Here is a 20624-nt window from a genome sequence, read left to right as displayed (position 1 = left end):
GGCTCAAACCACCACTCAGGGACTACTGAGGGATGGAAGAGATTTCAGAGCTCAAGCTGGCTGCATCCATCTGCACCAGCTGGGGAAAGTGCTAGATACATACCAGGTGTTACATCTTTTGTTTTGATTAGATAAATGCTCTCAATAGATAGCGCTGAATAATATTATCACCTAATTCTCCTGGGGTTTCTTTCTCCTTCTTGAAGTATTTGACAGTAGTTTTCCAATTAGGTAGCAAAAATGAAATGAGGATTTGTGCCAGTGTAGCCTAGTGTGTTGAGTGAATAAGACCTAAGGATGAATCATCATCTGTGATGTCATCAAAAGGGTATTATTGGAGCTGCAGCAACACATGCTACAAGAAAGGAAACAAATGACCTTCAAAGAATCTATCATGCTACAAAACCAAATGACCCTCAAAATTGGGCAGTGTTGACAATACAACAGATATCCAGATGGAAACTGAGAGGTTCTGATTGTCACACTGATTAGTTCAAACACATGGGTTTGTGTTATCATATAAATGAACATTTGAATGCCTTGCTTTGTCGCTTTTCATCTATGTCCTAGCTGTACAGTAACTACAATCTTCCTCCTTTGAGTGTTATTTGAGTGTCTCTTCCTCCTTAATATCAGGGACTGTTTCATATATGTCCCTTTGCATTTTCTCCATTTCCCAGCACAAGGCCTGCCCAGAAGAGGAACCAGTCACTATCGCCTGAATGAGTGAGGACGAATGCCACAGAGAAAGTATACATGAAGTCCTTTTTGTGTAACTTTTCATGGCTTGAAGTTGATACGGAAGACACCACTTGGTATGCAGCAGAAACAAACTTCAAAAAGTCCACTGTATCAGGCTCTAGACACTTTTCACTAACACTTTGCATCTTCCTAAAAAATTGAATTATAGATGGTTAATAACGATGAAAATCCATACTACTTTCTACTCAGTCTACCAACTATATGATGCCACAGTACAATCAGAGTCACAGAAAAAGAACCTGGGGACAAAATATCTTTTCCATCTCTTTAAAGACTGAAACATATGATTGACCCATGGCCAATGTCATGTTTAAGAAACTTAGAAAAATTCAACATTAGACTTATATTAGACTGTCATCATTGTTTCACCTGCTGCTAAAACCCATATTTTCCTAAACCTCCTACGGTTTTGGACTTGCAGGGCTATCTACAATAGAGATTTACTTTCTAACTTGTTCAGAAACTATAATAAACCTTTGCTATTGTCACCTGCAAAGCCCAGCAGTTAGTGCAGGCTGTTTCTTCTCCTTTGCCTCCTGCAGGAAGTGCCTGTGCTTCAGGGTTGGTGCAGGATGCAGGATGGGTAGAACTTGTGTGTGTGTTCTACAGGGTCAGCCACTTCAATCAATGGCAGGTTATAGACAGCATTTCTCCTCTGGGAGGAGAATGTTACCTTTAGTGAAACTACTCACCTGGTTGGAGTTAATCAACTTACTCAGAGCACCGGGCTTGAACCTAAAGAAAATCATGCTGCGATCAGTAGAAAAAAAAGGTTTTTATGTCTCATTCACCACCAAAGTATAGTAGAAAATTACGGATCCCCAAATTCTCTCCTTTTACTTACAATATTTGAATCTGTGTGTGCGTGTGTGTGTTTTTTGTCATTCTGCTGTCACTGCCTCCTCCATGATTTTCTCATTGCTAGTGTACCACAGGAAAAGTTCCAAGACAGTAAAAGTTTTAGAGAGTAAAACATTAAAACACTTCCCTTTCCATTGTATTTAAAGAGGATCAAGACTAAGTGAATTAATATATTTACAAAATGTCTGCTATGTTCTTAGATACATATTAATAGTCATTTGACTCTGATAGCTGGAAACACTGATTCACATCCTTTCCTGCACGTTGGAATCACCCGGGGAGGTTTGTAATATATAAATGATTGAGTCTCAACTTCAGTGTTTCTGATTTAATTGGTCTAGATCACCACAGGTTTGCAGTTTGGCCATAAGCCTTTAAATGAAAGGCTCTTGGGTCTTTAGCCCAGAACTTCTCTTCCCTCCTCCTCTGCCTTTTAGGAAAAATACAGAAACAGAAACCCACATGAGTTAAGCATGTATAGTCTGCTACTAATGAATCAAGTGCAAAAATTAGAAGAACACATAGTTTCCAAAAACATGCTGAATAAAGAGAGATAAATGAGATATCCTCTCAGAAGAAACTCAAAAAATTTACCATTTGATTTTTTCTTTTTTTTTTTTTTTTTTTTTTTAAGATGGAGTCCCGCTCTCTCACCCAGGCTGAAAGGCTGGAGTGCAGTGGCACAATCTCTGCTCACTACAACCTCCGCCTCTGGGGTTCAAGTGATTCTCAGCCTCTCAAGTAGCTGAGACCACAGGCATGCCCTACTCACCTGGCTAATTATTGTGTTTTTAGTAGAGACAGGGTTTCAACATGTTGACCAGGCTGCTCTCGAATTCCTGACCTCAAGTGATCTGCCCACCTCAGCCTCCCAAAGTGCTGGTATTACAGATGTGAGCCACTGCGCCTGACCCCATTTGGTTTCTAGAGTTAAAATAGACACTTGTTAGTTTATCCTGTGGATATTTCCAGTGCCTGTCCACTTAGTCACAAACTGAGGATTCCTTTGAACTTTAAGCCACACCCAACTCTTCTGAGCAGGCCTGACTTTTGAACAGATTAAATAGACTTTTACCTACGTAGGATGATTTGAAGGAGATGCAGCAAAACAAGCCTCTTTCGCAAATATCTCCTTTACCTGAATTTAAACATAAACAATTTATATTTCATGTTGTGTATGTACTTTTGGAATCGATGAATCTGTGTACTAAAATGGAAGTATTTCTGGTGGAGGAGAGAATAAAGGAAGCTCACTTAAGTCAGAGTTGGTAAATAATTTCCAGTTTACTTGGTGATTCCAATTGATTGGTAATGATGGTTAAGGGTACTTGCATTGATAGATAATATATCATGACCAAGTTAGATGAATTTCAAGAAGGAAAAGTTGGTTTACATTGGCAAAAAATCTATACATATGATCTACCAGATTAAAGAAACAAGTTATTATGTCACAATGTGTAGAAACTATTTCGTAAACTTAAGACCCGTGTGTGCGTATGTGTGTGTGTGTATGTGTGTTTAAACACAGAATAAAAATCAAAGAAAGCTTTCTTAACCTGACAAAATTTGTCTACCAAAAATTTACAGTAAATATAAATTTTAATGGTAAAGTAAGCTAAAATCAGGAACAAGAAAAGAATGTCTATTATCATCACTTCTGTTTAACATAATAGTGTAATAAGGACAAAGGGGCAAAAAATGCAAAGGCCTGCAAAGGAAGCAACAAAACCCCTTTTATTCATATATAATATGATTTCCACATTGAAGACCCAAAATAATCTGCCAAAAATTAGAGCTAGTTAAAGTGTCTAGTAAAGTGCTTGAATGTGAGATTAATACATAGAAATTAATTAGTTATATATCAACGACAAACAAATATTATAAAATAAGATACTATTTTAAAAAGCTACTTTTTACAAAACCCTTTAAGGTACCAAGCTACCATGAAATAAATCAAACAAAATAAACACAAGACATTTATGGAGAAAATTTTTAACATTATGAGAGATATTTAAAAATCTCTAAATAAATGGGAATATTATTTTCATGGAAAGTATCAGAACTCAATATCAAAAAGATGTCAATCTCCATAAATTGTTTACAGATTAAAAATCTGATAGGCTTTTCAAGAAACATGTTAGCCAATTCTAAAACTTACATGGAAAATGAATATCACAAACTAGGGGAGAAACTTCTGATGAAGAGTCCAGTGTAGAGATTTGCCCAACATAATCTCAAGGCTTACAGAACTAACATAATTAGAGTTATACAATATTAACCCAGAGCAGAGAGATCAGTCAGTGCAACAGAACAAAACAGACCCAATCATATGAGAGATACGGCAAAACAATACATATTCAATGAACGGGCTGATACAATCAACAATCCTTATAAAAAATTAAGTTGCACACTTTCTCACACTATGGGCAAAATCAATTCCCAATGGAATAAATATATAAATGTAAAAGGTAAAACTTCAAAACTTTTAGAAAACAAAATAGAATATCCTTATGATCTCAAAATAGAAAAGGATCTTTTAATACAAAAAAATGCTAATCAAATTAGTCATATCATCTGACATGGCAAAAGCATTTCACAAAATCCAACATCATTCATGTTAGAAACTGTCAGCAAGTGAGGAAAAGAGAGATAGGTGCTAACTTCACCTTGATAAAAAGCATGGAGACATACTATGTTCATGGATTGGAAACCTCAACATAGTAAAGATGTAGGTTTAATGCAATGCCTGTCAAAATCCTATTGAGGTTTAAAGTGGAAGAAATCACTTTAACCAATATTGATGTTTATTCTATAGTTACAATAATCAAGAGCATGGTATCAGTGGAGGGACAGACACATAGATCAATGGAAGAGTATAAAGAACCCCAAAATAAACTAACACAAATACACTCAGCTGATTCTTTAAAAAGGTACAGAAGCAATTCAGTGGAGGAAGGAAAGTCTTTTGACAAATGGTGCTGAAGCAATTGGAAAAATACAGGCAAAATGTAAACCTCAACCTAAACTTCACAGCTTAAAAAACTTAACTCAAAATGCATCACACACTTAATTGTACAAAAATTTAGGATATAGGGCTAGGCAAATATTTCTAAGACTTGACACCAAAAGCAAAATCCATAAAAGGAAAAAATTAATAAATTGAACCTCATCAAAGTTAAAAATACTGATCATACAATAAAAGATTGATAATTTCTACAACACAGAAATTAATAATAATAATACATTTCAAAGCATTGAAAAGAAAGTAAAAAGGCAAATCAACACTAGGAGAAGATATTTTAAACACATGTGACAAACAGAGATTGACATCTAACATATCTAAAGAACTCACTCGAATTAATTTTTGTAAAGTCTAACAACCCAACAGAAAATAGCCAAAAACTAAGAAGAGGTGATTTTATGGAAGAGAAAACACTAACTGCTAATAAAATGAGAAAAAACTATCTGATGTTCAACAAACATGACAAAAACAAACAATTGGAAAAGGATTCCCTATTCAATAAATGGTGCTGGAATAACTGGCTGGCCATATGCAGAAGAAACTAGATTCCTTCCTTACACCATATACAAAAATTAACTTAAGACAGATTAAAGGATTAAAGACTTAAATGCAAAACCCAAAACAATAAAAACCCTGGAGGACAACCAAGGTAATACCATTCAGAACATAGGCACAGTTAAAGATTTCATGATGAAGATGCCAAAAGCAATTGAACAAATGCAAAAATTCACAAATGGGATCAAATTAAACTAAAGAGCTTCTGCACAGCAAAAGAAACTATCAACAGAGTAAACAGCCAACCTACAGAATGAGAGAAAATTTTTACAAGCTATGCATCCGACAAAGGTCTAATATCTAACATCTATAAGGAACTTTAAATAATTTACAAGAAATAAAAAATATAAACAAGTGGGCAAAGGACATGAACACACTTTTCAAAAGAAGACATACATGTGGCCAACAATCATAAGAAAAAAGGTCAACATCACTGATCATTAGAGAAATGCAAATCAAACCACAATGAGATACCATCAAATAACAGTCAGAATGGCTATTATTAAAAAGTTAAAAACTAACAGTTGCCGGAAAAGTTGTGGAGAAAAAAGAATGCTTATACATTAGTTCAGCCATTGTGGAATACAGTGTAATGATTTCCCAAAGACCTAAAGACAAAAATATCATTTGACCAAGCAATTGCATTACCAGATATATACACAAAGGAATATAAATCATTCTGCTATAAAGAAATATGCACACATATGTTTATTGCAGCACTGTTCACCATAGCAAAGACATGGAATCAACCTAAATGCCCATCAGTGATAGACTGGATAAAGAAAATGTGGTATATATACACCACGGAATACTATGCAGCCATAAAGAATGAGATCATGTTCTTCACAGGAACATGGATGGAACAGGAGGCCATTATCCTTAGCAAACTAACACAGGAACAGAAAACCAAATACTGCATATTCTCACTTATAAGTGGGAGCTAAATGATGAGAACACATGGACACATGGTGAGGAGGGTAACAATACACACTGGGGCCTTTCAGAGGGTGGAGGGTGGGAGGAGGGAGAGGATCAGGAAAAATAACTTATGAGTACTAGGCTTAATACCTGGGTGATGAAGTAATCTGTACAACAAACCCCCATGATACACACTTACCTATGTAACAAACTTGCACTTGTTCCCCTGAACTTAAAATAACAGTATTTTTAAACTGAGAAAGAAGTTCACCCTCATTAATAATTAGGAAAATGAACCTGACACCACAATAAGCCAATATTTAATGCTCATTCGATTGAGAAAATTTTTATAAGTACATTACTTCCAAGTCTTAGGGATAACATTAAGCAAAGGGTATTCAACATTGTGTATTACAATTATAATTTTTTTAAAAAAATTAATCCATATCCATCTAAAAACAATGGACAAATAAAATTTGAAAAATGTATGTAATAGAAGATGATGTCGTGATGAAAATGAATATAACCATAAGCAATAACATGAAAGTATCTGAGAGACATTATGTTAAGTCAAAACATTAAACACAGAAGACTGAAGATGGCATGAAAAATTTGAAAATGCTAAAAAACAAAGTTAAGCATTGTTTAGAGATATTTACATATGTAAATAAACTTTTTTACAAACAAGGAAACAACGAAGAGAAAGAATCTGGGAGGAACAGGCAAGAAGTTTTAAAAGCTCAGAGATGTGTGCTTGCTTTGGCAGCACATACACTAAAATTGGAACAATACAGAGATTAGCATGACCCACGCACAAGGATGACATGCAAATTTGTGAAGTATTCCATATTTTTATGAGGTAAAGGAGCATGTTCTAACCCAATGCAAAGAAGCTAAGAACCTTGATAAAAGGTTAGAGGCACTGCTATGTAGAATAAGCAGTTTAGAGCGGAATATAAATGACCTGATGGAGCTGAAACACATAGCACAAGAACTTCGTGAAACATACACAAGTATCGATAGCTGAATAGAACAAGTGGAAGAAAGGATATCAGAGTCTGAAGACCACCTTACTGAAATAAGATGTGCAGACAAGAATAGAGAAAAAAAAAGAAAGAAAAGGCATGAACAAAGCCTACAAGAATATGGGACTTCATAAAAAGACCGATTGATGGGAGTACCAGAAGGAGAGGAGGAGAATGGAAACAAGCTGGAAAACACACTTCAGGATATTATTCAGGAGAACTTCCCCAACCTAAAGAGACAGGCCAACATGCAAATTCAGGGAACACAGACAATAACATTAAGATACTCCATGAGAAGATAAACCCAAGACACATAATCGCCAGATTCTCCAAGGTCAAAATGAAGGAAAAACTGTTAAAGGTAGCCAGAGAGAAAGTCCAGGTCATCTATAAAAGGATGCCCATCAGACTAACAGTGGACCTCTCAGCAGAAGCTCTACAAGCCAGAAGAGATTGGGGGCCAATATTCAACATTCTTAAAGAAAAGAATTTTCAACCCAGAATTTCATATCCAGCCGAACTAAGCTTCATAAGCAAAGGATAAATAAAATATTTTCCAGAGAAGCAAATGTTGAGGGATTTCTTTTCCACAAGGTCTGCCCTGCAAGAGCTCCTGAAAGAAGCAGTAAATATGGAAAGGAAAAACCAGTACCAGCCACTGCAAAAACAAACAAAAATATAAAGACCAATGACACTATGAAGAAACTGCAACAACTAGTGAACAAAGTAACCAAATAGCTAACTATTCTGAATATATATGCACCCAATACAGGAGCACTCAGATTCATAAAACAAGTTCTTAGAGACCTACAAAGAGACTTAGACTCCCACCCAATAATAGTGGGAGACTTTAACACCTCACTGTCAATATTAGACAGATCAACAAGACAAAAAATTAACAAGGATATTCAGGACTTGAACTCAGCTCTGGATTAAGTGGACCTAGTAGGCATCTACAAAACTCTATACCCCAAATCAACAGAATATACATTATTCTCAGTGCCACATGGCACTTATTCTAAAATTGACCACATAATTGGAATTAAAACACTTCTCAGCAAATGCAAAAGAACTGAAATCATAACAAACAGTTTCTCAGACCACAGTGCAATGAAAGTAGAACTCAGGATTAAGAAACTCACTTAAAACCACACAATTTCATGGAAATGAACAACCTGCTTCTGAATGACTCCTGAATAAATAATGAAATTAAGGCAGAAATCAAGAAGTTCTTTGAAACCAATTAGAACAAAGTGACAATGTACCAGAATCTCTGGGACACAGCTAAAGCACTACTAAGAGGGAAATTTATAGCACTAAACACCCACATCAGAAAGGTAGAAAGATCTCAAATCAACACCCTAACATCACAATTAAAAGAGCTAAAGAGGCAAGAGCAAAGTAATCCAAAAGCTAGCAGAAGACAAGAAATAACTAAAATCAGAAAATAACTGAACGAGATAGAGACATGAAAAACCCTTCAAAAAAAAAAACAAATCCAGGAGCTGGTTTTTTGAAAAAATTAGCAAAATAGAAAGACTGCTAGCTAGACTAATAAAGAAGAAAAGGGAGAAGAATCAAATAGACATAATAAAAAATGATAAAGGGGATATCACCACTAACCCCACAGAAATACAAACTACCATCAGAGAATACTATAAACACCACTACACAAATAAACTAGAAAATCTAGAAGAAATGGATAAATTCCTGGACACATATACCCTCCCAAGACCAAACCAGAAAGAAATTGAATCCCTGAATTGACCAATAACAAGCTCTGAAATTGAGGCAGTAATTAATAGTCTACCAACCAGAAAAAAAAAAAAAAAAAAAAAAAGCCCAGGAACAGACAGATTCACAGCTGAATTCTACCAGAAATACAAAGAGGAGCTGCTACCAGCTTCTGAGTAGCGTTATTTCTTCTGAGACTGTTCCGAACAATTGAAAAGGAAAGACTCCTCCCTAACTCATTTTATGAAGCCAGCATCATCCTCTTACCAAAACCTGGAAGAGACACCACAAAAAAAGAAAATTTCGGACCAATATCCCTGATAAACATCAGTGCAAAAATCCTCAATATAATACTGGCAAACTGAATCCAGCAGCACATCAAAAAGTTTATACACCATGATCAAATTGACTTCATCCCTGGGATGCAAGGCTGGTTCAACATACACAAATCAATAAATGTAATCCATCTCATAAACAGAACGGAAGAAAAAAAATTACATGATTATCTCAATAGATACAGAAAAGGCCTTCGATAAAATTCAATATCCCTTCATGTTAAAAACTCTCAATAAACTAGGTATTGATGGAACATACCTCAAAATAATAAGAGCTATTTATAACAAACACACAGCCAATATCATATTGAATGGGAAAAAAACTGAAATCATTCCCTTTGAAAACAGGTACAAGGTAAGGATGCCCTCTCTCACCACTCCTATTCAACATAGAATTGGAAGTTCTGGCCAGGACAATCAGGCAAGAGAAAAAAATAAAGCGTTTTCAGATTGAAAGAGAGGAAGTCAAGTTGTCTCTGTTTGCAGACAACCTGATTGTATACTTAGAAAACCCCATCATCTCAGTCCAAAAACTTCGTGGACTGATAAGCTACTTAAGCAAAGTTTCAGGATACAAAATCAATGTGTGAAAATCACAAGCATTCCTTTACACCAACAATAGGCAAGCAGAGAGCCAATTCATGAATGAGCTCCCATTCACAATCGCTACAAAGAGGATAAAATATCTAGGAATACAGCTAACAAAGGATGCGAAGGACTTCTTCAAGGAGAACACAAACCACTGCTCAAGGAAATAAAAGAGGACACAAACAAATGGAAATCATGGATAGGAAGAATCAATATCATGAAAATGGCCATACTGCCCAAAGTAATTTATAGTTTCAATGCTATTCCCATCAACCACTGACATTCTTCACAGAATTAGAAAAAAAACTATTTTAAATTTCATATAGAATCAAAGAAGACCCCATATAGCCAAGACAATCCTAAGCAAAAAGAACAAAACTGGAGGCATCGAGCTACCTGACTTCAAACTATATTACAAGGCTACAGTAACCCAAATAGCATGATACTGGTACCAAAACAGACATATGGACAAATGGAGCAGAACAGAGACCTCAGAAATAACACTACACATCTACAACCATCTGATCTTCGACAAACCTGACAAAAACAAGCAACGGAGAAAGGATCTCCTATGCGGTAAATGGTGCTGGGAAAACTGGCTAACCATATGCAAAAAACTGAAACTGAACCCCTTCTTTACACCTTACACAAAAATTAACTCAAGATGGATTAAAGACTTAAATGTAAAATCCAAAACCATAAAAAACCTAGAAGAAAACGTAGGCAATACCATTCAGGACATAGGCATGGGCAAAGACTTCATGACTAAAATACCAAAAGCAATTGCAACAAAAGCAATTGCAACAAAAGCCAACATTGACAAATGGGATCTAATTAAACTAAAGAGCTTCTGCACAGCAAAAGAAACTATTATCAGAGTGAACAGGCAACGTACAGAATGGGAGAAGTTTTGCAATCTACCCATCTGACAAAGGTCAAATGTCCAGAATCTACAAGGGACTTAAAGAAATTTACAAGAAAAAAAAAACCCATCCAAAGTGGGTGAAGGATATGAACAGACACTTCTCAAAAGAAGACATTTATGCCAACAAACATGAAGAAAAGATCAACATTACCGATTATCAGAGAAATGCAAGTCAATACCACAATGAGATACCATCTCACACCAGACAGAATGGCAATTATTAAAAAGTCAGGAAACAAAAGATGGAAAAATAGGAATGCTTTTACACTGTTGGTGGGAATGTGAGTTAGTTCAACCATTCTGGAAGACAGTATGGCAATTCCTCAAGGATCTAGAACCAGAAATGCCATTTGACCTAGCAATTCCATTACTGGGTATATACACAAATGAATATAAATCACTCTACTATAAAAACACATGCACACGTATATTTATTGCAGCACTGTTTACAATAGCAAAGACATGGAACCAACCCAAATGCCCAATCAGTGATAGACTGAATAAAGAAAATGCAGCCCATATATACCATGGATTACTATGCAGCCATAAAAAGGAATGAGATCATGTCATTTGCAGGGACATGGATGAAGCTGGAAGCCATGATTCTCAGCAAACTAACACAGGAACAGAAAACCAAACACTGCATGTTCTCACTCATAAGTGGGAGTTGAACATTGAGCACACATGGACCCAGAGAGGGGAACCACACACACCAGGGGTTGAAGACAGAACTTAGAGGATGGGTCAATAGGTGCAGCACACCACCATGGCACATGTAGACCTATGTAACAAGTCTGCATGCTCTGCACATATATCCCTTTATTTTTTTTTAGAAGAAATAAAGAAACAAAATCTTTAAAATGCAAAAAAAAAAAAAAAAAAAAGTTCAGAGATGTCTTAGCCGGGGATGGATTCACAAGTGTTTTTGTTATCTTGCTTCATAACCATGTATGATGCATATGACTTTCCTACGTGAGTCAAATATTACAAAATCAAATTTTAAAAAATTAAAAGCTTAGAAAAAAGTGAGAATAAGGTAAATAACAAAATGTAGTCTTGTAATCTCAGTTGACCACTAATATTTTAGTAAAACAGTCTTTAATGCAAGTACATGTTTGAGTGGAAAGAACACTACTTTTACAGTTTAGTAGTATCTGGATATGAATGTTGGCCCTGGTTAAGCCCAGGTGTGCACTCAGTGATCTGGGGCATGTTATACACATTCTATTTCTCCTCTGTAAGTAGGGAATGATTGCACCTACCTTGCAAGCACATTGTAAGCTTGAATTAGGAGCTATATATAAGAACAGCTAGCACAGAACTGCTCAGGAAGGATGCAATGCCTTCAGTGCATATTATCTATAATTTTATTGATAATCTTTCACAAATTGACTAATACTTTTTAGAACCAAGCAGTCACCAGTCTCCTGCTTGTGAGGAGCATCTTATTTTCACCACCAGGAAGATATGAAAAAGCAAAGGAAGGTGGAAACCATCATTCAGCATCTTTCATTTGCTAGGCACTGTTTAGTATTAAATATTTTAGATATTAAAATATTTAGCCCTCAAAAAATGCAATGAGGAATACATTATGAACTTCATTTTTCAGATGAACCATGGTTATTTACTTTGCTCAAGATCATTTAACTTGTCACTGATCTTACCAGAATGAGAATCCACTTAAGTGGGCTTTCTTGTCCATATTCCTCTCACTACTTCAGATCAATCTCTAGAACAATTACAAATACCCTGTCTCCTGATTTTACATAAGTTACTCCCTATTATCTCTTCCTCCAGCTTCTATTTTAGTTTTAGGGGCCTTTATAGTTCACAGCCCATTTTAAGAAAACTAAAAGTTGATGCATTTGTGCTCTAATAAATCCTTAATGACTTCCTTGAATATGATCCAAGCTTCTTTCATGTTGTGAAATTTGAATTCACTTCTGGGAGCTTTAGAGAGAGGGACTGAAAACTTCCAGCCGACTTTTATATATATAAACTGTTATGCTTCGTGTATACAGCTTAACAAAAATATACAGAATATACAGACAGGGATATTACCATGGTATAAACCTTCAATATTATCACCAAAACTTAGCAAAGACCTTTGAATTCTAGGGGACATCTCCCTGAGGAGGGAGGGAGGGAGGGAGGGAGGGAGGGAGGGAGGGAGGGAAGGAAGGAAGGAAGGAAGGAAGGAAGGAAGGAAGGAAGGAAGGAAGGAAGGAAGGAAGGAAGGAAGGAAGGAAGGAGGGAGGGAGGGAGGGAGGGAGGGAGGGAGGGAGGGAGGGAGGGAGGGAGGGAGGGAGGGAGGGAGGAAAGGAGGGAGGGAGGGAAAGAGACAGACAGACATGGGGAACGGATGAAAGGAAAACTTGAGAAGATTCCAAGTTGAAACTGAGCCTACTTAACAGTACTGCCCAGGGTGGCTTATTCCATGTGATCCATCACCATTGTTATCAAAGCCCCATTCTGTGTTCTCATCTGCTTACATGCTAGCCCTTGACTTTCTAAATGAACACACGGTTTACATTTTTTTTTAATTTATTTTTTATTATTATTATACTTTAAGTTCTAGGGTACATGTGCATAACGTGCAGGTTTGTTACATATGTATACTTGTGCCATGTTGGTGTGCTATACCAATCAACTCGTCAGCACCCATCAACTCATCATTTACATCAGGTATAACTCCCAATGCAATCCCTCCCCCCTCCCCCCTCCCCATGATAGGCCCCAGTGTGTGATGTCCCCCTTCCCGAGTCCAAGTGATCTCATTGTTCAGTTCCCACCTATGAGTGAGAACATGCGGTGTTTGGTTTTCTGTTCTTGTGATAGCTTGCTGAGAATGATGGTTTCCAGCTGCATCCATGTCCCTACAAAGGACACAAACTCATCCTTTTTGATGGCTGCATAGTATTCCATGGTGTATATGTGCCACATTTTCTTAATCCAGTCTGTCACTGATGGACATTTGGGTTGATTCCAAGTCTTTGCTATTGTGAATAGTGCCGCAATAAACATACGTGTGCATGTGTCTCTATAGCAGCATGATTTATAATCCTTTGGGTATATACCCAGTAATGGGATGGCTGGGTCATATGGTACATCTAGTTCTAGATCCTTGAGGAATCGCCATACTGTTTTCCATACAGACACATGAAAAAATGCTCATCATCACTGGCCATCAGAGAAATGCAAATCAAAACCACAATGAGATACCATCTCACACCAGTTAGAATGGCGATCATAAAAAAGTCAGGAAACAACAGGTGCTGGAGAGGATGTGGAGAAATAGGAACACTTTTACACTGTTGGTGGGATTGTAAACGGTTTACATTTTTAATGTTTCCTTTATGTTTGTCAGTTTTCAAGTTCTTCCCTCTGGAATGGTTGGTGGCTAGTTAATAAATCATACTGATGAAGAATATAGGCTCTGGCCCAGGTGCTGTGGCTCACACCTGCAATCCCAGCACTTTGGGAAGCCAAGGTGGGTGGATCACCTGAGGACAGGAGTTCGAGACCAGCCTGGCCAACATGGTGAAACCCTGTCTCTACTAAAAATACAAAAAAAAAAAAAATTACTGGGCATAGCAGCACATGCCTGTAGTCCCAGCTACTGGGGAGTCTGAGACAGGAAAATCGCTTGAACCCAGGAGGTGGAGGTTGCAGTGAGCCCAGATTGTGCCACTGTATTCCAGCCTGAGCAAAATAGCAAGACTCCAACTCAAAAAAAAAAAAAGAATATAGGCTCTGAAATCAGAACTAAGCTCCTATCCCCATTCTATTTCTTATTTGGTCAAGTTATTAAACTACTCTGAGCCTCAGATTGCTCATCTATTAAATGAATGCTAATAATAGCATCTACCTCATTGAATTGTTATGATAATTAAATGAGATCACGTAACATGTGTAAATAGCAAAGCCCAGGACCCTGGTACACTGGTCCTAATATGACCTAATTAGGTAAGGACCTAATATTTATCACTACCATTGGCATCCACATCAAACTGTGATTTCAAAAATGCATCAATTTTAACATATTTTATACAGAATAGCACCTTAAGTGATGGTTGATGGCATTAACGGTACAAAATGACGGTGATACAAGAGCCAACTAAATGACAAAAATGCCCCAAGAGAATTTTTTTTATATCATTGGAAGAATGCTTGCAATAGTCCTTGGTATATAATGAGACCTGTAGGCAAAGCCTGGCCTCTGTGTTTTTAATTTCATTTTTATGTATACTTATCTTTTTAATATACTTTTATTTTCCTTCCTTGCCTCAACTTATAAAATAATTCATCCCACCATAGGAAGGATTCCAAATTAACTCGCAGAAAATAAGAATTAAAGGGAAAGAGATAAGAAAAGGTGACATGATAGCACATTCAATTATTTTTTTTTACCTTGGTAACTTTGTCTTCTCCAAATATGATGTAACTGTAGCCATTAGCAAAGAGAAGGTGAATTCAGGCACTACATGAGCATGGGGAAAAAACTCTCATGTTAACTTTTGGCAGTTTCTTTTATATCCATATGGGAAAGTTCATTTGGCTTGAACTTTTTTTCCAGACCCCGATGAGGCTGCTAGTGATTTAGTACTCTACTACAATACAAACCCACAAAACTCATAACATGAGAAAAGCTAATTATGATAATAAGAATCAAGCATGCATAATTCCATTAAAAACAGTTAGTCACCGCTCTTCCTATATCATAACACTGTTTTTTTACAACTCTTCTGTTCATTAGGAGAAAATTACCTTTTAGTGTTAAGCAGACTAGAAATGCACTGTTTATGTTGAAAGTGGAAAAAACTAACGTTACATTTCATGTCAAAATGATAATTGCCTTTGGTGTTGCCTTACTGTATTATTTCAAATGGGTGTGTAAATGAAAGCAAAGCTTTGCACATGCTGCGTCATTGTCTGAGCTTCCATGGAAGAAGAGCAACTCACTTGCTGGGTTTATGGGTGGACATTAGTCCAAGCTCAAGTAAGTTACCAAAAGTTATCTTACTGGCTCTTACTTCCTATAAAGGGATTAGTGTTTCCAAACTATACTCAACTATATGGACACATATTAATGTTTTAATTCATCCAGAGAACAAACAAGGCACTAAAGCATAAAATGTTTCGTATGAAAATTCAAAGGGATCTTAGAGCTTCAGAAGTAGAATTGACAGCTGAAATGATTTATTCCAAACCCCTAGAAACTGGAGGAATCTCCAAAGATAGATGCTTCCAGCAAGAAGTTTGCTCCCTCAAAAAATAACCTATTCTACTTCTGAATAATCCTAACTATTAGAAAGTGCTTTGTTGGTCTGACCAACTCTGTCATTCTTAATATGTTGGAAGAAGTTCTTCTAAACATAGATTAGAGCAGATAGACACAGACGAACAATAGAAAAGCAATGAAAAAGTTAAACAAATTGAAGAAATGCCACAAGAGAAGTCAGAAATATTTATGTGCCATAAAAATATGAAAATTGACTATATTATTATGACACACAAATTAATATAATACATAAATTAATATACTAAGTACATAATAAATTAAATTAATCTCTTTATCAGGCTGACAAATGCTTTTGAAAAGTAATAAACATCAGAAGGTTGGATGAGGAGTAGGGAATAGAATGCCTTAATTCACATAACGCTAGTGGATAGTAAATTGTTACAAATTTTCTAATGTGCATTTCTGCAACAAGTACCAACAGCTTCAAAAATATGTATACATTTTTACCTCAAAGTTCCATTTCTATGAGTTTACTCTAGGGAAAAAATAATGGACACGGATGTTGATTAAAGCAATATTTAAATGTAAAATTAGAAATTGGTCTGGCACAATGGATCACGCCTGTAAGCCCAACACTTTGGGAGGCCAAGGTGGGTGATCACCTGAGGTCAGGAGTTCAAGACAAGCCTGGCCAACATGGCAAAATCCCGTCTCTAATAAAAATACAAAAATTTACTGGGTGTGGTGATGCGTGCCTATAATCCCAGCTACTCAGGAGACTAAGGCAGGAGAATTGCTTGAACCCAGGAGGCAGAGGTTGCAGTGAGCTGAGATTGTGCCACTAGTGGCACTCAAGCCTGGGAGACACAGCAGGACTCCATCTTAAAAATATATATATAAATCATATAAATATTAATATTTTCTGGGACCTTAATTCAAGGGAGTTAAAGGGTTTAAGAAAGGTGACCTTGTTTTATTTGAGGGAGTTCATGAGGTTCTCGGGGTCAATGTTGGTTCATACTCAGTGCCTGAAGCTCTCCTATTGGCTTCTCCAAAAATTGCTTGGCATTAGCCAAAGCAACTTCAGAAATCCATAGAAGGAGGAAGGAAGTAATCTTGCATGACCGTTCTGGACCACCCCTCTTTCAAATTGGAATGTTCATGAAATTCTCAGTATTCCAAAAGCAACATCCCTAAAGTAACCTTTTCTTCTTTTGCACCAGACCTAACATCAGTTAAGCCTCTTCATGAACACCTCTAAAATTAGTGTCCAATAGAACATACAATGAAGACATCTTGCATATCGTTGTTGCCTAAGTCGTTGAAATCCCTTTAACACTTTAATGGGAGACCTACACTGAAATTTTAACAGGGGCCTATTACTAAAAATAATGTTATTTTAAATTGTGTTAGAATCTCTAATTGCTTGTACTATGCATTTTACTTTTTCTTTGTTTATAACTTAATCTTTCCAAAAATGATTGAAGAAAAAGTTTGTGGTACTGTGTGACTTCTTTTCAATCTGCTAAGCAAAACGTAGGTGCTTATTGAATAGAAAGTGAGGCCAGCATGTGCGGGAACATAGAGTTGTGTACTTTGCACTTAGGTTAACTAAAATGACAGTCCACAGATCCTCTTTATTTTGGTAGTTCACGATAAATGCTAGTAATCATAATATAAGTCATGCGATAATAAAATCTCTTACAGGAAGCACTTACTACTTAAATTTAAAATACCATACTACTGAATTAAAATAAGGGTTTCAAATAAGAAAAAAATGCTAGCTGAGTACAGCAGTGCCCCTTTATTCACAATTTTACTTTCCATGGTTTTAGTTACCTGCAGTAGAGTAAGATATTTTGAGAGAAGGAGGGACTACATTCACATAACTTTCATTATAGTATATTATTATTATTGTTTTATTTTATTATTAGTTATTGTTGTTAATCTCTTACTCTGCCTAATTTATAAATTACACTTTATCATATGTATGTATGTATAGGGCAAAACGTAATATGTAGAGAGTTTGGTACTGCCTATGGTTTTAGGATACACCGAGGGTCTGAGAACATATCCCCTTTGGAAAAAGGGGTACTACTACTGTACGTACAAAGAGCACAATGTTCTTTTATCAAGTCACCTGTATGAATGAAAATGCCCACATACTACTTTAAAAGCAATGTAAATAAAATAGAGCTAAAAATCAATACAAGCAAAACTGAAGTGACTAGAAAATTGTGCTTCTGTAATAGTGACTAGATTTGTAATAACCTAGGGGAGAAAAAATAGGCATTTCTTTATAGGAGGCATGGAAGAAATATGACATGAAAGCCAGAGGCTCTGCTGAGCCAGTGAAATTGTCCATTATTTAAACTGCAGGTGGTGACACTCACATAAACTGGTATAGCAAGATGCAGCCAAAGCGAGTGATGTGAGTGGATTTAGTGTGAAATTCACTGTGGGATTCTGTACTTCAAAGGCAGGCAGAGGGGTGCTCTGCCTTCAGAACATGTGGTATTGCAAATCCTAGTCTTGAACAAAGACATGTTAAAGGCTAAGTATGTTGGATCTGCAATCTCAACCCTTTTTACAGGTTATTAACAACATGGCAGAAATGTTGGGCAATTAAGAGTCTTAACTAGAAAGAGAAGAAAAAGATGGCAGGGGAAAGGAAAATAAAAAGAAGACAAGAATGTAAAGAGGAAAGCAGACATCATGGAAGGAGGAGATGAAGAAGGAAAAAGGAAGAAGCAGGAAAAAGTCAAGGCTATGGGAGGAGGAAATATCTAGATGAGTAAAAGAGGTAAGAACCAGTGCTGCCAAAATATTGGAGCTATATTAAAAGAAATTTCTAAACAAGTCTTTCTGTCTTGAGACAAAATTGGAAATTGGTAATGTTGATTTTCATCATGCTACTGTAAGCCAGCACTTCTGAGGTTATAAATATTTTCTGTAAAGAGCCTGATAGTAAATGATTCCTGTTTTTGCAACTACTCAGTTCTGCTCTGTGGCATGAAAGCAGCCACAGGCAACGTGCAGGCAAACAGGTGTGGCTGTGTTCCAGTAAAACCTTATTTACACAAACAGGCAGGAGGCCAGATTTGGACAACCATCCATAGTATTCCACTCTTACTACATTGTATTTCTCTCTCTAACATTTCCCACTAACTATTGCCCCATTACCCAATGCACCATTGTCATCACTATTCAGCGTCCCAGTAATTTCATGATTTTTGTAATTATGTTCCCCTTCTTCAAAACTAACCTCACAATTTCTTCTCACTTTAAAGTTAGGCTTTTTGTATCTTTCAGGTAGCAACTACCTACCATAATAAAATGTCCCTGTGTAGAAGCTCATGAAAGAAAGAGAACTACAGTCCAGAAGCCACTGCATGTCTCTTCTATTACTACCAGATACATCCTAAGTGAACTGTACCCTACTCCTATTCAACAACTACATCATTCTCCATTCAATACTTCAGAAACTGGTATATATTATGAACTTCAACCTATAAACAAAGATAATTTTAAAAAAATAATTTTTGACCTCAGCTGACTCAATGTTGTATGGGTAGAGATTACTTACATGCCTTCTGCCCTCCTATAATCCCTCCTCTACATCAAGTCCTTACAAAGCCATTGGTAACCTCAATATTGAGGAAATTATCTGGAATTAGAAGGGTAGAACTAGGAAAGACTAATACAAAAGATATTTGAGGGCTAAAATTTCATGAGCTAGCAGTATTTCTCCCTATAGTTGTTCTGTTTCTGGTGGACTGCTAGGCTGTGTTGGGTAATAGGTCCAAGAGAAGCTCGGCCCCACTAAGAAAGAAGAAAAAAGAAACCCAAATTATCAGCCAAAATACTGTCTTTACCCTTTCTTGTTTAACTAAGTTTATGTCATTTTGCAAATAATTTCCAGATAGAAATGGTTTATGACTGCCAATCTTTGATATCTAACTATATTTAAACTTTTATTAAAATAAATTAGACTTGGGTGGGTGCAGTGGCTCACACCTGTAGTCCCAACATTTTGGGAGGCCAAGGTGGATGGATCACTTGAGCTCAAGAGTTTGAGACCAACCTTTTTTGCAACATTGCAAAACCCCATCTCTACAAAAGTTAGTCAGGTATAGTGGTTCACACTTGTAGTCCCAGCTACTTAGGAGGCTGAGATGGGAAAATTGCTTGAGCCCAGGAGGTCAAAGATGCAGTGAGCTGTGATCATCCCACTGCACTCCCACCTGAAAAAAAAAATCAGATTAAAGAGTGCTTATGGCTATGGCAAATTATAGTATGTTACATTAATCTTCCCACTAGGACCAACTAGAAAAGATAGATAAAATATAAAAACATCTGTTTGAAGGCAGCAAATGGCTACCATGAAAGCAAGGATAGCCTAAGAGGTATGCACTATAATCTCCCTTCAAGAGAGAGCTTTCAAATGCCACACTTTGGGGAATCTAATGAAGCACTAGGTGCTGAGGCCATATACTCTCCCAGCCTGCTCCAGTCCAATGTGGAAGCCTTCTAATAAGCAGTCTTTTCCCCGCAGCTCCCTAACAGCCTAGCTGAGTCTATCTCAGAACTGTACTGGTCTGATATTCTTTTTCACTCAATCCTCCTCCTTTGTTCCTCCTCTCCTCTAATAGGCATC

At 36.6% G+C, this 20624-nt stretch overlaps 1 protein-coding gene and 1 non-coding gene across 24 annotated transcripts in view; one reads left to right on the top strand and one right to left on the bottom strand.

The window, feature by feature from the left end:
* The window catches only part of LOC139359089 (uncharacterized), a 672031-nt gene that overhangs the window by 544882 nt on the left and 106525 nt on the right, over positions 1-20624 (bottom strand). For 6 of the 23 annotated variants that reach the window (XM_071081229.1, XM_071081231.1, XM_071081227.1 and 3 more), the window contains exon 1: positions 104-1617. The exons of 15 other annotated variants lie outside the window; for them this stretch is intronic. The gene's annotated coding sequence lies outside the window, so the exon portion shown is untranslated. Of the gene's footprint in view, positions 1-103; positions 1618-20624 lie in introns of those variants that run through there. 2 more of the 23 variants (XM_071081233.1, XM_071081232.1) reach the window with 1 other exon arrangement.
* LOC112426655 (U6 spliceosomal RNA) lies at positions 6869-6972 on the top strand. The gene has a single exon (XR_003018047.1). It is a non-coding gene; the product is annotated as a U6 spliceosomal RNA (small nuclear RNA).

Source organism: Macaca nemestrina, chromosome 16 (genome assembly GCF_043159975.1).
Source record: "Macaca nemestrina isolate mMacNem1 chromosome 16, mMacNem.hap1, whole genome shotgun sequence".
In the NCBI taxonomy this organism is placed as follows: domain Eukaryota; kingdom Metazoa; phylum Chordata; class Mammalia; order Primates; family Cercopithecidae; genus Macaca; species Macaca nemestrina.
The sequence above is the reverse complement of the archived record's forward strand: the minus strand, read 5'-3'. Positions and strand labels throughout refer to the sequence as shown.